We start from the raw sequence: 15,939 nt of genomic DNA, 5'->3' as shown, positions 1-15,939 counted from the left end.
TCCATTGACCTCTATCTCCCTGCCCTGCAATTCTATCCCTGACCTACACACCAGGGATAATTTACAGCAGCCAATACACCCACCAACCCACACATCAGTGGGACGTGGGAAGAAATTGGAGCACCAAGAGGAAACCAATATGGTCACAGGGAAAACATGCAAACTTCACATTGCTAGGACTGGAGGTTAGAGTCAAACGCTGGCAGCAGCTCGACTCCATCATTGTGCTGCCCTCAATCAAAGAGGGAATTTAGAAGAAAAATGTTTTCCCCAGAGAGTGGCCGGGATGTGGAACTGTTTCGTAAAGGGAAAAACTGAGGAGAACAGCAGAGATGTGTTCAAGGTGTTCAAGATGTGTTCAACGCGAGACTGAACAGGGCCCGGTGCGGCCGCGGGGCCTTCTATCGCCCGGTGCGGCTCGGCCGCGGGGCCTTCCATCGCCCGATGCGGCGCGGCCGCTGGACTGAACAGCGCCCGGTGCGGCCGCGGGGCCTTCCATCGCCCGGTGCGGCTCGGCCGCGGGGCCTTCCATCGCCCGGTGCGGCTCGGCCGCGGGGCCTTCCATCGCCTGGTGCGGCGCGGCCGCTGGACTGAACAGCGCCCGGTGCGGCTCGGCCGCGTGGACTTTCCATCTCCTTGCGGGGGCTGTGCGGGTCGGTCGCCTCGGTAGGGGTCGAGTTGTCTGTACGTGGGAGGGGCATGGGGGAAGAGAGAGGGGAAGTTTTTGGCCTCCATCACAGTGAGGGGGTGTTTGGAGTCACTGTGATGGATGTTTGTGTTGGGGTTGTGTCTTGTGTTTTTGTACTGCTGGCTAAGTAATCTCGTTCTGAACGAATGACAAATAAAGCTATTTTGGATTTTTGGATTTTGGAAGGTAAAATGCTGGAGGGAGAGGATGAAAATAGTGATCAGTCGTGATCTAAAGGGGAATGAGGTTGGGCAAAGGAGAGACAATCTGGGCCAAATGGCCCATTCTGTGCTGTGCATTCTCAATTTCAAAGCTGGAATATATTTGGTGATGTAGAAAAATTGGAAATTGATAGGTGATTAAGGAAATCAATAGATAATGAATTAGTGCAGGAACATGCTGCAGGGAAGGGATCATTATTACATTGAGTAGATCAGCAGCCACAAGAGACTGAATGGCCTACTCATCCTAATTAAGACTTAATCTTTCTTCTATCATCCCAGACATCCATGACAAGCTGGAAAGTCTGATGAGAACATTTACAAGGCTGTTGCCAGGACCTTAGGGCCTGAGCTATAGGGAGAAATTGGGCAGCATTGGACTTTATTCCTTAGAGCACAGGAGGATGAGGGGGGGGGATCATATAAAGATGTATAAGATGATAATGGAATAAACAGGGTAAATGCCGAGTCTTTTATCCGGAATTGGAGAATCATGGACCAGGGAATATGTTTAAGGTGAGAGGAGAAAGATTTAATGGGAACCTGAGAGACAACATTTCACACAGAGGGTGGTAAGTATATGGAATGAGCTGCCTGGGGTGGTGATTGAGGCAGAAACTATCACAACCTTTAAAGGGCATTTGACTGGTACATGGATAGGGAAAGTTGAGAATGACATGGGCTAAACGCAGGCCGATGGGACTAGCATCGATGGGGCATCTAGTTGGACTGAAGAACCTGTTTCTGTGCTGTATGAACCAATGTTAAGTTGCCAAGATCAGTAGGAAGACTGGAGAGAGGTAAAAGGTCTGTAAAAAGAATGACTAATTGAAGTATTATGTGAAGGGAATAGTTCTTAGTCACACTGTGAGCCAGCAGTTGTTTCACATCCCTATTTGTCCTTGAATTGAATGGCTTGCTGAAGCATTTTCCCAAGTATGGATAAGAGTCACCCTTCCTTTGACAATTCCTCCACCCTACACCTCCACCCAGACCTGCCGAGTTCCTCCAACAGATTGTTTGTTGTTCTGCGATCCACCCTTGCAGTGGGGCTGAACAGATGGAAAACAGCTGATGTCCTTCCCCAAAAAGCAAACGTGTGCAATCTCACAACAAGATGATAGTTTCATGTTCTGAAGATGAGCAGGGGAAACGTTTCCCCAAATACCCAGGGTCCAGCATTAATTTTTCAATTATCCATTCATTACTATGCTTCAGAAGATTTTTGCTGTGCTTTGACTCCCTATCTTACGATAGTGACTGAACTTCAGAAGCAGCTCACTGGCAATGAATTGCTCTGGTCCGTCCTGGCTCCGTAACAGATGAGGATCTCAAATGCACAGAAGCCTCCGAAGTTTCACAGACGTCCTCTACAGTGGGGCTCCCCAGTCCCGAGTCTCAAGCGTTCCAATTCAACTCATGATCTGTGACTTCAACGTTATCCGAAATTACCAGGGAGGTTTGTCATGCGCAGGAGGTTTTATTTTCCACTTGCATCCTCGAGCTGTTCGTTTGGAGATACAACCGTTGCGTAAATGCAGCCTGAAGGATAAACAATTTCCATGTTATGATTTTATGCTATTATTGTAAGATTCTGCTGCTTTGATTCAAACCATAGTTATACAGCACGAAAACAGGCCCTTCGGCCCAACCTTCCAATGCCGACCAAGTTGCCCCATCTACTCTAATCCCACCTGCTTGTGCTTGGCCTCCAAACCTCTAAACCTTTCCAATCCGTGTACCTGTCCAAATGTCTTTTAAATGTTGTCATAGTATCTGCCTCAACTGCCTCCTCTGGCACCTCGTTCCATATACCCACCACCCTCTGTGTGAAAAAGATGCCTCTCAGGTTCATATTAAATCTTTCCCTTCGCATCTTAAACTTGTCTTAAATGAATCTGGCTCATACAATACGGAAACAGACCCTTCGGCCGAACTTGTTCCTACCTTCCAAGATGCTCATCTACACTAACCCCACTTGCCCAAATTTAGCCCATATGCCTCTAAACCTTTCCTTTCCATGTACCTGACCAAATGTCTTTTAAATGTTGTCATAGTACCTTCCTCAACTGCCCTCCCCTGCCCCCCCCCCTGACCATATACCCACCACCCTCAGTGTGAAAACGTTGCCCCTCTTTTTCCTATTATATCTTTTAGCTCTCACGTTAAACCTAAATCCTCTGGTTCTTGAGTTAAACCTATGTCCTCTGGTTGACGGCAGACTACACAGAGTCAAGCTACTGTCTGAGGAATCTTGTCCGTAGAATGTAAGGAATGGGGGAGGAAGTAGGCCACTCAAGACTGTTCTGCTATTCAACATGATTGATGAAGGATATTGAGGCAATAGTCAAGCAAAAGGGACATATGTCAGATATAGGCAGCTGGGAATCAAGCAAGCCTCTCAAGCATAAGGGATGGTGGTTTACAATTTAGAAGGAAATAATCAGGAGGATAAAAAGAGGACATGAGATTGATATGGCAGATAAGATACCGGAAAACTCAGAGAAATTCTCAAAGTATATTAAGAGCAAAAGGCTAACTAAAGAGAATAGGATCAACATGGTCATCCATGAGAGATGGATGTGGTTTTAAATGAACATTTCTCATCTGTATTTATTGTGGAGAAGGTCATGGAAGTCAAGGAATTAAGAGTAATGAATTGCAATACATTGGAACATATCTACATTACAAAAGAGGTGCTGGCAGTCTTAAGACATATTAGGGTAAATAAATGCCCAAGGCCTGATCAAGTGTATCCTAGGATATTGTGGGAAGCTAGGGAAGGAATTCCAGGTGCTCTGGCAGAGGCGTTTGCATCATCTTTAACCACATGTGTGGTACCGGAAGACTGGAGGGGGGCTAATGTTGTGCCCCTATTTAAGAAGGTCTGCAAGTACAAGACAGGGAACTACAGACCGGTGAGCCTGTGGTGGTGAGGGGATTACCAGAGGGGATTTTGAGGGTCAGGATGAACCCGGATTTGGAAAGGTAACGACTGATGAGGGATAGTTAGCATGGTTAGCATGGTTTTGTGTGTGACTCATGAAATTGAGTGAGCTTTTGACGAGGTGACGAGTCTATTGACGAGGGTAGAGCTGGTACACATTGCCTGCATGGACGCTAACAAGGCCTTTGCCAAGTTCTCACGTGGCTTGCTAGTCTGGAAGATTAAATCACATGAGGTCCAGGGTGAATGAGCCAATTGGATATAAATTTGGCTTGGTGGAAGGTGGTGGTGATGGGTTATTATTCACACCAGAGGCCTGTGACTAGTGGTGTATCACAGGGATCGGTGCTGGGTCCACTCAGTATGAAATGGGTTTGCTGTGTTCCCAAGGGGTGTCCAGTATGAAATAGGTGTACTTTGTTCCCAAGGGGTGTCCACACAGATGTGTGTATTTTGTCACTCACCGTGTGTTCCGTGTGCCTTACCAGTCTCCTCCTCTTTGCAGGGAGGTCTTTGAATGTGCACATTGCTGTAGAGACTATTCTGAGAATCCGCGGGATCTGAAAAGAACACAGATTGTTATTGCACTCCAGCATCTCTCCCCTACTGTATTCTATCACTCAAACCACCCACTCCCATTTAAAAGACATTGGGACATGTACATGGATTGGAAAGGTTTATAGGGATAAGGGCCAAATGCAGGCAGGTGGGACTAGTGTGGATGGGGCATTTTCGTCGGCTTGAGCAAGTTGGACCAAAGACCTGTCTCCGTGCTGTGTGACTCTGCGAGTTCCCACCTCTGATAATCAACTTCTCGCCTGTTTCGATTGCCCCTCCTGTAGTGGTCCATCTTTTGCCAAGACTGTTCTTCACCCCTCATTATGACACTTGGCAAGCCCCGAGAGAACCCCTCGCTGCTTCTGAGGATACAGAACTGTACTGCAGAACAGACAGCATTGTAATTCCAGGTCTGATGCTTGGCCGTCCGATGGTGGGAAGCGGAAGATAAACAACACCAGGATCCCTAGTAACTATGTCCTGGGTCTTTGTTACTGCTTCCGCTATGTCTGGCCTTTGCAGCACCCTCCCTGAATGTTGGATATGGAGAGCTCTGTACCGCAGGCTTGATGGGAAGCCCAGTGGGTATTGTCAGTGCGAGTGGATGTTTCTAGTCAGTACATCAAGGGTATGCCTTCCAGCCCATCGTGGACACTATTTTGCATGGGGCGTCCACGTCACTACTGTTGTATCACAGCTCACCATGTGCTTACTGTTCCTTACCCATCTCTGCTCCTACTTGGGAACGTCTTCGAACGTGAACAATGCTGTAAATGAGGGGATCTGGAGAGTCACGAGGATCTGGAAAGAACACAAATTTACTGCACAACTTCATCGTCTTGCTTTCTTAACCTCACAATCCCAGCCCCGAAACTACTATCTACCTCTTTGGTGACTGTCCTTGATCGGACTTTGCTGGCTTTACTTTCACTAAACGCTATTCCCTTATCATGTATCTAGAAACTGTAAATTCCAAATGATAACCATCACTGCACTCACCAACATTCCTGTCCAATTCTCCTGGTGTTGGAACTGCCTGAGTGTCTGCCCTGTTTCTTGGCCATGTGTTTAAATGAACAACACTGTAAACAGGGTCCCCTTCAGGCTCCTGTGAACCTGTCAAAGGCACAAAAAAAGCAAAGCATATTTTAATGAAGAAATTAGAGCTCCAAAACTGTCCACCCATCCCCTCCCACAGCGTCAAAACTGTAGATAAAATGGAAGGGAATCACAAAATGTACAGCTTTCCAATCCTATCCACAGGGGTGGTGGAGGTTTTCATAGATGAGGTTCTTTGTGCAAACCTAACAATAAACGGATCATGTATTGTTATTTTGGAAAGAATAGGATCAATTCCGAATTACATTGGCCATTCAAGACCAAAGCTGGTGTATTAGATATAACATTGGTCTCCTTACCCAAAAAGGCAATGTACAGGCAGTTCCGCTATACCACACACGCTGCATTCTTACGCAACATCTTATTATAGAAAATTACATTCTCAAAAGAATTGTGCCATTGAGAAAAAGGAAGTTAGAGGCTCAGGATTATGAGACTTGCAATAACAAAGTTATTTCTCCCACTGGTTTTTCAAAAATAAAGATCTTTTCTATCGCTCCGTTTAGTTTTGTAGCTGTGATCTACAAATACTGATGGCTCAATGTTACATTTAATAGAGTATCACTGCTCAAATGTCAATTGAAATGACTGCTTGGCCACCCATGATTTGTATTCATCAGAGACAGTGGTAACTGATTACTGCAGGGAGGTTACATGAACATGTTTCCCCCCCCCCAGGTTGTTTTTATCCAAGATAGCTTTTTTTCTGCTTCCCAATTTCCAAAGTAACTTTTAACTGGATCTCTACTTCCTGATAGAGATTACTTTATAACCAATTCAGGCTGTATAATAGCATTACCTAATTCAGTAATCGTGTTGTAGCCAATTTGCGATTTCAAAACTTATGTTGAGCAGAACTACCTATACTTTCTTTGCAGGTTGTGCAGCAAAGGTTCATGAGGCTCGTTTCTGGGATTGCAAAGAGATTAAATAGGTTGGACCTTCAATCTTGAGAGTTAAGGACAGGTGTTCCAATACAAAATACTTCCAGTAGGTTCGACAGATCAGATTAATTAAAGGGCGGCACGGTGGTGCAGCAGTAGAGTTGCTGCCTTACAGCGAATGCAGTGCCGGGGACTTAGGTTCGATCCTGACTATGGGCGTCGTCTGTACGGAGTTTGTACGTTCTCCCTGTGAGCTGCTGGGGTGTTTTCCGAGATCTTCGGTTTCCTCCCACACTCCAAAGACATACAGGTATGTAGGCTAATTGGTTGGGCAAATGTAAAAATTGTCCCTAGGGTGTAGGATAGTGTTAATGTGCAGGGATTGCTGGGCGGCATGGACACGGTGGGCCGAAGGGCCTGTTTCCGTGCTGTATCTCTAAATCTAAATCTAATTCCCATGACTGAGGAATCTGCAATCTTAGTGCGAGCCCTGGGCCTTGAGGCAAGTCTTTTAAGTATTAATAATCCACTTGAACACACAACCCGATCTGCTCTGAGAGGGATTGTCTTTGCTGATCTAATTAGGAAGCTATGGGAGGGAGTGAGGGAGAGTAGGTGGTAGAGACAATTGAAAGGCCAGTTATTAAATGTGGATTTGAGCTCAGCTTTTCCAAAGAATGTCCTCGATGTGAAAGGAAGTTTGGGCAGATTCCCCCATTACCTGGCTCTGGTCCTTGTGGTTCCCGACCATTGGCCACGCAGGCATCAACACCACACCAACGCTGCTGTGAGCCTGTCAAAGACACAGGAAAGTATTCTGTGAGAATCCCCTCTCGATACCTCTCCCACTCTGCTCCTTAAACACACCTCTACTCTCAGCTCTAACGCATCTGGGCCTCCTAATTCCCTGCTCGAGTTAGAAACATAGAAACATAGGAAATAGGTGCAGGAAGAGGCTATTTGGCCCTTCGAGCCAGCACCGCCACTCATTGTGATCATGGGTGATCATCTACAATCAGTAACCTGTGCCTGCCTTCTCCCCATATCCCTTGATTCCATGAGCCCCTAGAGCTCTATCTAACTCTCTCATAAATTCATCCAGTGAATTAGCCTCCACTGCCCTCTGTGGCAGAGAATTCCACAAATTCACAACTATCTGGGTGAAAAAGTTTCTTCTCACCTCAGTTTTAAATGGCCTCCCCTTTATTCTTAGACTGTAACCCCTGGTTCTGGACTCCCCCAACATTGGGAACATTTTTCCTGCATCTAGCTTGTCTAGTCCTTTTATAATTTTATACGCCTCTATAAGATCCCCTCTCATCCTTCTAAACTCCAGTGAATACAAGCCTAGTCTTTCCAATCTTTCCTCATATGACAGTCCCTCCATCCCAGGGATTAACCTCATGAACCTACACTGCACTGCCTCAATAGCAAGGATGTCCCTCCTCAAATTAGGAGACCAAAACTGCACACAATACTCCAGATGTGGTCTCACCAGTGCCCTATACATCTGCAAAGAAGGACTTCTTTGCTCCTGTACTCAAATCCTCTCGTTATCAAGGCCAACATGCCATTAGCTTTCATCACTGCCTGCTGTACCTGCATGCCTACTTTCAGCGACTGGTGTACAAGGACACCAAGGTCTCGTTGCACTTTCCTTTACCTAATCTGACACCATTGAGATAATAATTTGCCTCCTTGTTTTTGCCACCAGTGGATAACCTCACATTTATCTACATTATACTGCATCTGTCATGCATCTGCCCACTCACTCAACCTGTCTAAGTCACCCTCCAACCTCCTAACATCCTCTTCGCAGTTCACACTGCCACCCAGCTTTGTGTCATCCGCAACCTTGCTAGTATTACTTCTAATTCCATCATCCAAATCATTAATATATATTGTAAATAGTTGCGGCCCCAGCACCGAGACTCCACTCTCCACTGCCTGCCATTCTGAAAGTTCTTTCATTTCATAATCTTCTTAAAGGCCCTGTCCAATTTCAGTTCCTTAAACTTTGCATATGCTTCCTTTTCCTTCGAGTCTAAATTTACAACCTCTCATCATTAAATCACTCTGACCTACTGATGCAAACTTCCCCAAAGGGCAGCTGCTCCCTAGCTACTTGCTCCAGTAAAAGAACAAAGTGCTAGAGAAGTTCAGAGGGCCACACAGGCTCTGTGGAGAGAAATGGATCGATGATGTTTTGGGTCGGGATCCTTCATCAGATTGATAGAGGGGAGAAAGCTGGCGAGTAGAGTTGAAGGGGAACGGGTGTGGCAAAAACTGACAAATGTTGGTAGATTCAGGTGAAGAGGGTTGAGTGGCAGATGGGTGGAGTTTGTAACAAAGGATTGAGATAAAATGAAGACAAGGCTGTGTAGATGTGGAATCAGATAAGGAAGGAAGAAGACTGTCTAATATAAAACCAAAGGGAAGGATGTCGTTAGGCCTCCTTATGCCCCAGTTTTGAACACTATTCAGTGCCTATCCTGCCCTACCTAGGGATGTTCTGTTGTATTAATCATGCCACATGCTTGCTCAGTAGACTAACAAAAAGTTTGGCATTTCTCCAACAACACCAGCCAATTTCTACAAATGCACCGTTGAAAGCAAGACAAAGTGCTGGAGTAATTTAGCAAGTCAGGCAGCATCCCTGGAGAACATGGATAGGTGACGCTTCGGGTCGGGACCCTTCTTCAGACTGATCGGGATACTGTCAGGATGCTTCACAGCTTGGGAACCGCTCCCCAAGACCGTAATAAATTTCAGAGAGTTGTGGATGTAGTCGAGTCCATCACACAGACCACACCTCCCACTATTGACTCCATCTACACTTCACGCTGCCTTAGGCAAGCAGTCAACATAATCAAGGATCTTTTTCACCTCAGTCATCCCCTCTTCTCCCCTCTCCCGTTGGGCAGAAGATATATCAGCTTGAAAACACAATCCACCAGATTCAGGAACAGCTTCTTCCCCACTGTTGTCATACTGCTGAATGGTCCTCCCACAAACTATGGTGTGGTCCCCATCTTCCAACTTGCTTTTTATCTGAACTTTTTCTGGAGCTGTAACACCGTAATGAAGTAATTACGGATGGCACAGTGGCACAGCAGTAGAGTTGCTGCTTTACTGCGCCAGAGACCCGAGTTCCATCCTGACTACGGGTGCTGTCTGTATGGAGTTTGTACTTTCTCCCTGTAACCACTCGGGTTTTCTCCGAGTGCTCTGGCTTTCTCCCACACACGATAGACATAAGTATTAATGATACGTGGTGATCGCTGGTCGGCGCAGACATGGTGGGCCAAAGGACCTGTTTCCACGCTGTATCTCTAAAGTCTAGAACACAATATTATGTACTCCCGTACTTTTCTCTTTACACTACCTGTCGTACTTGTATATGGATTGATTGGACTCGTGTATTGTATAATTAGATTTGACCAAATAACATCCAAACAAAGATTTTCACTGTATCACAGTAGGTGACTATAATAATAAATTAATACATGAATGCAAGCTTTTGTTGCTATTGTACAAATCTAAGGACCTAATCAAGAACCTATCAATCTCCGCTTTAAAATTTCCAATGACTTGTCCTCCATTGTTGCCCGTGGCATTGAATTCCACAGATTCATCACCCTCTGGCTAAAAAAAAATTCTTCCTCATCTCCATTCTAAAGGTTCATCCTTTTATTCTGAGGCTGTGCCCTCTGGTCCTGGACTCTCTCACTGCTGGTAACTCCACGTCCACATGTCCTTTTGAAAGTATAGAGACCAAGGACCTATACATTTACACCTGAGTTCATATCTTCTTGCATTAAAGGCCAACATTACATTTGTTTTCCGAAATCCACACGTTTGGACATAAAGTGAGTCATCTGTGAACATCAGTATTCCCCAATCCGTCACCACTGTAGCAGCACTGAAGTTTGCCAGCTTTTTTTACTGAAGTGGGTTATCTCACATTTTAACCCATGCTCTCTAGTTTTTGATATCTCAACCCTGGGAAAAAAGACTATCTACTCTTTCTATGTGTCTCATAATTTGACATTCTTTGATCAGTTCGCCCCTCAGCATCAGATGTTCCAAAGAAAAACAATCCAACCTCTCCTTATAGCTAAAATCTTCTAATCCATGCAGTATTCTGTAACCCTCTGCTGCACCCTCTCCAAAGCGTCCACATCCTTCCTGAAATGTGGGGACCAGAACTGGACATAATACTCCAAATGTGGCCTAACCTGGGATGACTGTCCTCCTGTTCGCATTTCCGGCCTACAAAATTTGAAAAAGCAACCATTCCCAAGAACACCCAAAACAGCCCACAATGCAGTTGTTATTGGCAAACTTACCTTTTTTCAAAGACCTGAGAACAAATACCATCACAAGGAGGGCACTAGCCAATATGGACAATCCAAACCAGAGGACCTGCATTAACGATTTCCCATACCCCAATAGGTGGATATCACGCGTGTCTCTCTGGTGTTCATTCACAGCCACACACGTGTAATTCCCTGGCATCCTGCGGTGAAGCAGCTCTCCCACAGTCAGTAGTTTCTCTGGATCATGTGTGACCCTCATCTCACTACTGTTCAGTGCGCTGTTCCCTGGGCCGATCCACGTGATGTTTGCAGGGGGCTTCCCTTCAGCCCTGCACACAAGGGTGTGTTCTCCAGTTACATTGCTGCTCCCTAAAATCAGCTCCAGGATGGTGGCTGGGACTTGGAGAAGGAAGAAATTCAATTAAAACTCATTGAATTAATCATTATTGATGCTGTGTGAGGATAGAGTCCATCTGAATGAGGATTGGAAGAAGACACCTAGGAGTCTGCAGTGAAATATTTGCAGATATGATAGTGTCTTTGAGAAGCACATGGATCTACGGGAAATGGAGGGATATGGATCATGTGTGGGCAGATGATATTAGTTTAACTTACCATTATGTTCTGCACAGACACTGTGGGCCAAAGGGGCTGTTCCTGTGCAGCACTGTTCTATGCTCTAATATTCAATGAGAGAACATACAGGATCCTGGAGTGGATGTGAATGAAAGAGACTGATGCAAATACCCCAGGACGGTCTGTGGATCTTTGCAACACAGACCCTGTCACAGATACAGGGTCTGGAGGTTCAGCAGGTGAATGTGGTTCTGAATCTCTGACCCTGCTGCAGGGAGCTCTGTGCATCCTGGCCGGAATCAGTACTGTCTTCCAACCACTAGGGACGGTGCTGAGCGAGGGCAGCCCAGAGCAAGGAATGGATTGGGCCGATCTCGGCTCCACCTGTCACTGATCTCATGTCCTCTTACAGTTGATCATGTGATTTTATCGTTCACAGCACAATACAGACAGATCTTTCCTTACCCACAACCTCCAGTTTCGTCTCATCCTGAGTCACCGTCTCCTGTGTGGAATTCCTGACCCAAACGTGACAGAAATAGTCACTGCTGTCGTTCAGTCTGAGCTCCTTCACTCTGATAGAGGCGTCTCCCTGGTCTAGTTTTCCCACCAGCTCATATCGACCTCCTCCCTTTATAGGGACATTGTAGGGAGGGTTCACAGAGTGATTAAAGACTGTGGACTCTTCCCGTGGACTCCCCTTCATCCAGCGGATCGTGATGGGGCTGGGATTTTTGTTCAAGGGGCTGAAGGAGCAGGGCAGTGTGGCTGAATCACTTCTCTTCCCAATCACCATGGATGTCTTGTTCTTTCCATCTTGTATAGAGAAAAGTTGTATTTAGCAATCTATTCCACATGGTTTATAACAATACTTCATCCATGCCTGTGACTTTAATTCTCCATCCCACTCCCACTTTGATCTGCCTGTTTCAGACCTCCTGCACTGTTCTAACGAGGCCCAATCTCAAGCAACAGTACCTCATCTTCTGTCTGTACAACATGAAGTGCCTTTGTGTTAACATTTAAAACAACAATTTCAATAACTTGCTTACTGTTTGTATAAGAACTGGCCAGAACTGCCTCAGAAGTCAATATTACCTGACCCATACCACCATAATCATAGCCTGACGACAATATCACTGGAGATGCCACAAGACTCCCATCAACACCAACATTGGAGATGAGACAGTGACAATAGACAATAGGTGCAGGAGGAGGCCATTCGGCCCTTCGAGCCAGCACCGCCATTCAATGTGATCATCACTGAACTTCCCCAATCAGTACCACGTTCCTGCCTTCTCCCCATACCCCATGACTCCGCTATCCTTACGAGCTCTATCTAGCTCTCTCTTGAATGCATTCAGAGAATTGGCCTCCACTGCCTTCTGAGGCAGAGAATTCCAGATTCACAACTCTCTGACTGAAAAGGTTTTTCCTCATCTCAGTTCTAAATGGCCTACCCCCTTCTCATGTGACGTTCAAACATGAGAAAGTGAAGACAATCACAAGAGTGCAGTCCACATAAGTGGCAGCTTAAATATCAAACCCGCACATGGGCTGTGGTGTGCTTATTTAAAATGCAAGAGTATCATGAGGAAGGCAGATGAAAGATACTGCAGTTTTTTTATCTAATACAGATATAGGCAGAGAAATGGCAGATGGAGTTTGATCCAAACATATGTGAAGTGTTGCATTTGGGAGATTGATTGCGTGGAAAGTATACAAGGGTAAGACCCTTAAAACCACTGATGTACAGAAAAATATTGGGTTCCAAATCCATAACTCCATAACTGAAAATGGCAACACAAGTGAAAAAGGTGTACAGTATGCTTGCTTTCATTGGTCAAGGTATGGAATACAAGATGTGTAGGAAGGAACTGCAGATGCTGGTTAAACCGAAGATGGACACAAAAAGCTGGAGTAACTCAGCGGAACAGGCAGCATCTCTGGAGAGAAAGAAAGGGTCTCGTTTTGGGTCGAGAAGAAGGGACTTTTTTGCGTCTATCTTCTGAATACAAGAGTCAGGAAGTCATGTTGCAGCTCTCTCCAACTTTAGTTACGACACTGAGATTATTGCATCCAGTTTTATGTACAGTTCTCACCCATTATAAGGATGTGGAGACTTTGGAAAGGTTTCAGAAGAGGTTTACCAGAATGCTGCCTGGATTAGAGGTTATTAGTTATAAGAAAAGGTCGGACATACTTGAACTACTTTCTCTGGACTGTTGAAAGTTTATAAAAATGTGAAAGACATGGATAGGGGGGAGAGTCAGAACCTTTTCCCTCTGGTGGAAATGACAACGAATAGACAGCATTGTACTAAGGATAGAGGGGAAAAGATGAAAGTAGATACGTGGGGAAAGTTATTGTTTACACAGAGGGTGGTGGGTGCCAGGAAAATACTGCTAGGGGTGGAGGTTGAGGCAGCTACGATAGTTTTTTAGAGGCTTTTTGAAATGCAGGTAATGGAAGAAATGTATCACCTGTCGGTAGACAAGATTAACGCAGTATCATGTTCAGTACAGACATTGTGGGCCAGAGGGCCTGTTCCTGTGCTGTTCTACGCTGTCAGTGGGAGCTCATTCCTCTTAAGGTTGTTCAATATATTATTATCGTTTACAGCATAACATACGTTTCCTTACCCACAACCTGCAGTTTCAACTCATCCTGAGTCACAGTCGTCAACGTTGAATTCCTGACAAAAACGTGACATGAATAATCACTGGCATCACCCTGTCTGAGTCCCCTCACACTGATGGAGGCGTCTCGCTGCTCCAGGTTTCCCATCAGCTCATATCGATCTCCTTCATTTACATTTCCAGGAATGCTCTGGGCTGTGGGGCGGTGAGGAGGGTGACGAAAGACATCAGACCAATTTGGTGGACTCCCCTTCATCCAGCTGATAGTGATGGAGCTGGGATTCCTGATCGAGGGACTGAAGGAGCAGGGCAGTGTGGCAGTGCCATTCTTCCTCCCAATCACCATGGATGCTCTGACATTATCACCTTGCATAGAGAAGAGTTTTAAAGTGTGAATATGATTTAGAAATTGAATACAATAACCGTACAGTCTTTATCAATAGTTCATCCATACTTGTGACTTGGATTCTCCATCCCATTCCCACTCTGATCTAGCTGTTCCTGACCTCCTGCACTATTCTAATAAGGGCCAATCTCAAGTAAAGACACCTCAGCTCCAGTCTGGACAAGATGGAGCCTTCAAGGCTCCCAGTGAGCCTTGACCTTGAAGACCGGGAACCGGAGAGGAGGATGGAATGAATGAATGAATGAATGAATGAATGAATGAATAGGTTTATTGGCCAAGTATGTGCATATACAAGCAATGTGCCATGGTACTCTGCTCACAAATGACAACACAAACATACAGTTAACAATTAAGAAGAAAGCATAAACCCATCAAAACAATAAGGATACAACATTACGGTCTAAACATGTGGGTGAAAATAAACCAGAGCAAAAAAGAGGCTACATACTTTGGTTATTGAGTAGAACTACTAGTGGGAAAAAAGCTGTTTTTATGTCTGGCTGTGGCTGCTTGGACAGTCTGGAGTTGCCTTACAGAGGGAAGTGCTTCAAAGATTTTGTGGCCAGGGTGAAAGGGGTCAGAGATGATCTTGCCCGCTCGCTTCCTGGCCCTTGCAGTGTACAGTTCATCAATGAGGGGAAGGTTGCAACCAACAACCTTCTCAGCTGTGCGAACGATACGTTTCTAGCCTCCGGATGTTGTGCTTGGTGGCTGAGCCAAACCAGACCATGATGGAGAAGATGAGGACGGACTCAATGATAGCAGTATAGAATTGAACCATCATTGCCTGTGGCAGATTGTGTTTCCTTCGTTGCCGCAGGAAGTACATCCTCTGTTGGGCCTTTTTGACTGTGGAGTCGATGGTGGCCCCCCCATTTAAGGTTCCAGGAGATGATTGTTCCATGGAACTTAAATGCCTCCACAGATGTGACTGTGGTGTTGTTGATGGTGAGTGGGGGGAGGGAAAGGGAGCTCTTCGAAAGTCTACAATTAGTTCCACTGTCTGAAGAGCATTGAGCTCCAGGTTGTTACCATGCACCAGGACGCCAGCTGTATCACTTCCCGTATGTAGGCAGATTCCTCCCCATCCTGGATCAGTCCAATCAGGGTTGTGTCATCCGCAAACCTGAGGAGCTTGACAGAGGAGTCTATGGAGGTGCAGTCGTTGGTGTAGAGAGAGTAAAGGGGAGAGAATAAAGGCACGGTTAACTGAATCAGGAGGGCTGGGGGCTGGAGTCTTATGGTCTGCACCCTAAGCTCATCTGTGGGAGGCACGGTTCATAGGATCATAAGTGATAGGTGTAGAATTAGACCATTCAGCCCATCAAGTCTACTCCGCCATTCAATCATGGCTGATCTATCTTTCCTAATCCCATTCCCCTGTCTTCCAAAAACCTCTGACAACTGTACTAATCAGGAATCTATTTACCTCTGCCTTAAATATATCCACTGACTTTGCCTCCACAGCCTTCTGTGGCAAAGAATTCCACAGATTCACCACCCTCCGAGCAAAGAAATTCCTCCTCATCTCCTTCCTAATAGAACGTCCTTTAATTCTGAGGCTAAACCCTCTCGCCCTAGT

Source organism: Rhinoraja longicauda, chromosome 3 (assembly GCF_053455715.1).
Source record: "Rhinoraja longicauda isolate Sanriku21f chromosome 3, sRhiLon1.1, whole genome shotgun sequence".
Taxonomy (NCBI): Eukaryota; Metazoa; Chordata; class Chondrichthyes; order Rajiformes; family Arhynchobatidae; genus Rhinoraja; species Rhinoraja longicauda.
This window is presented reverse-complemented; position numbering follows the sequence as displayed.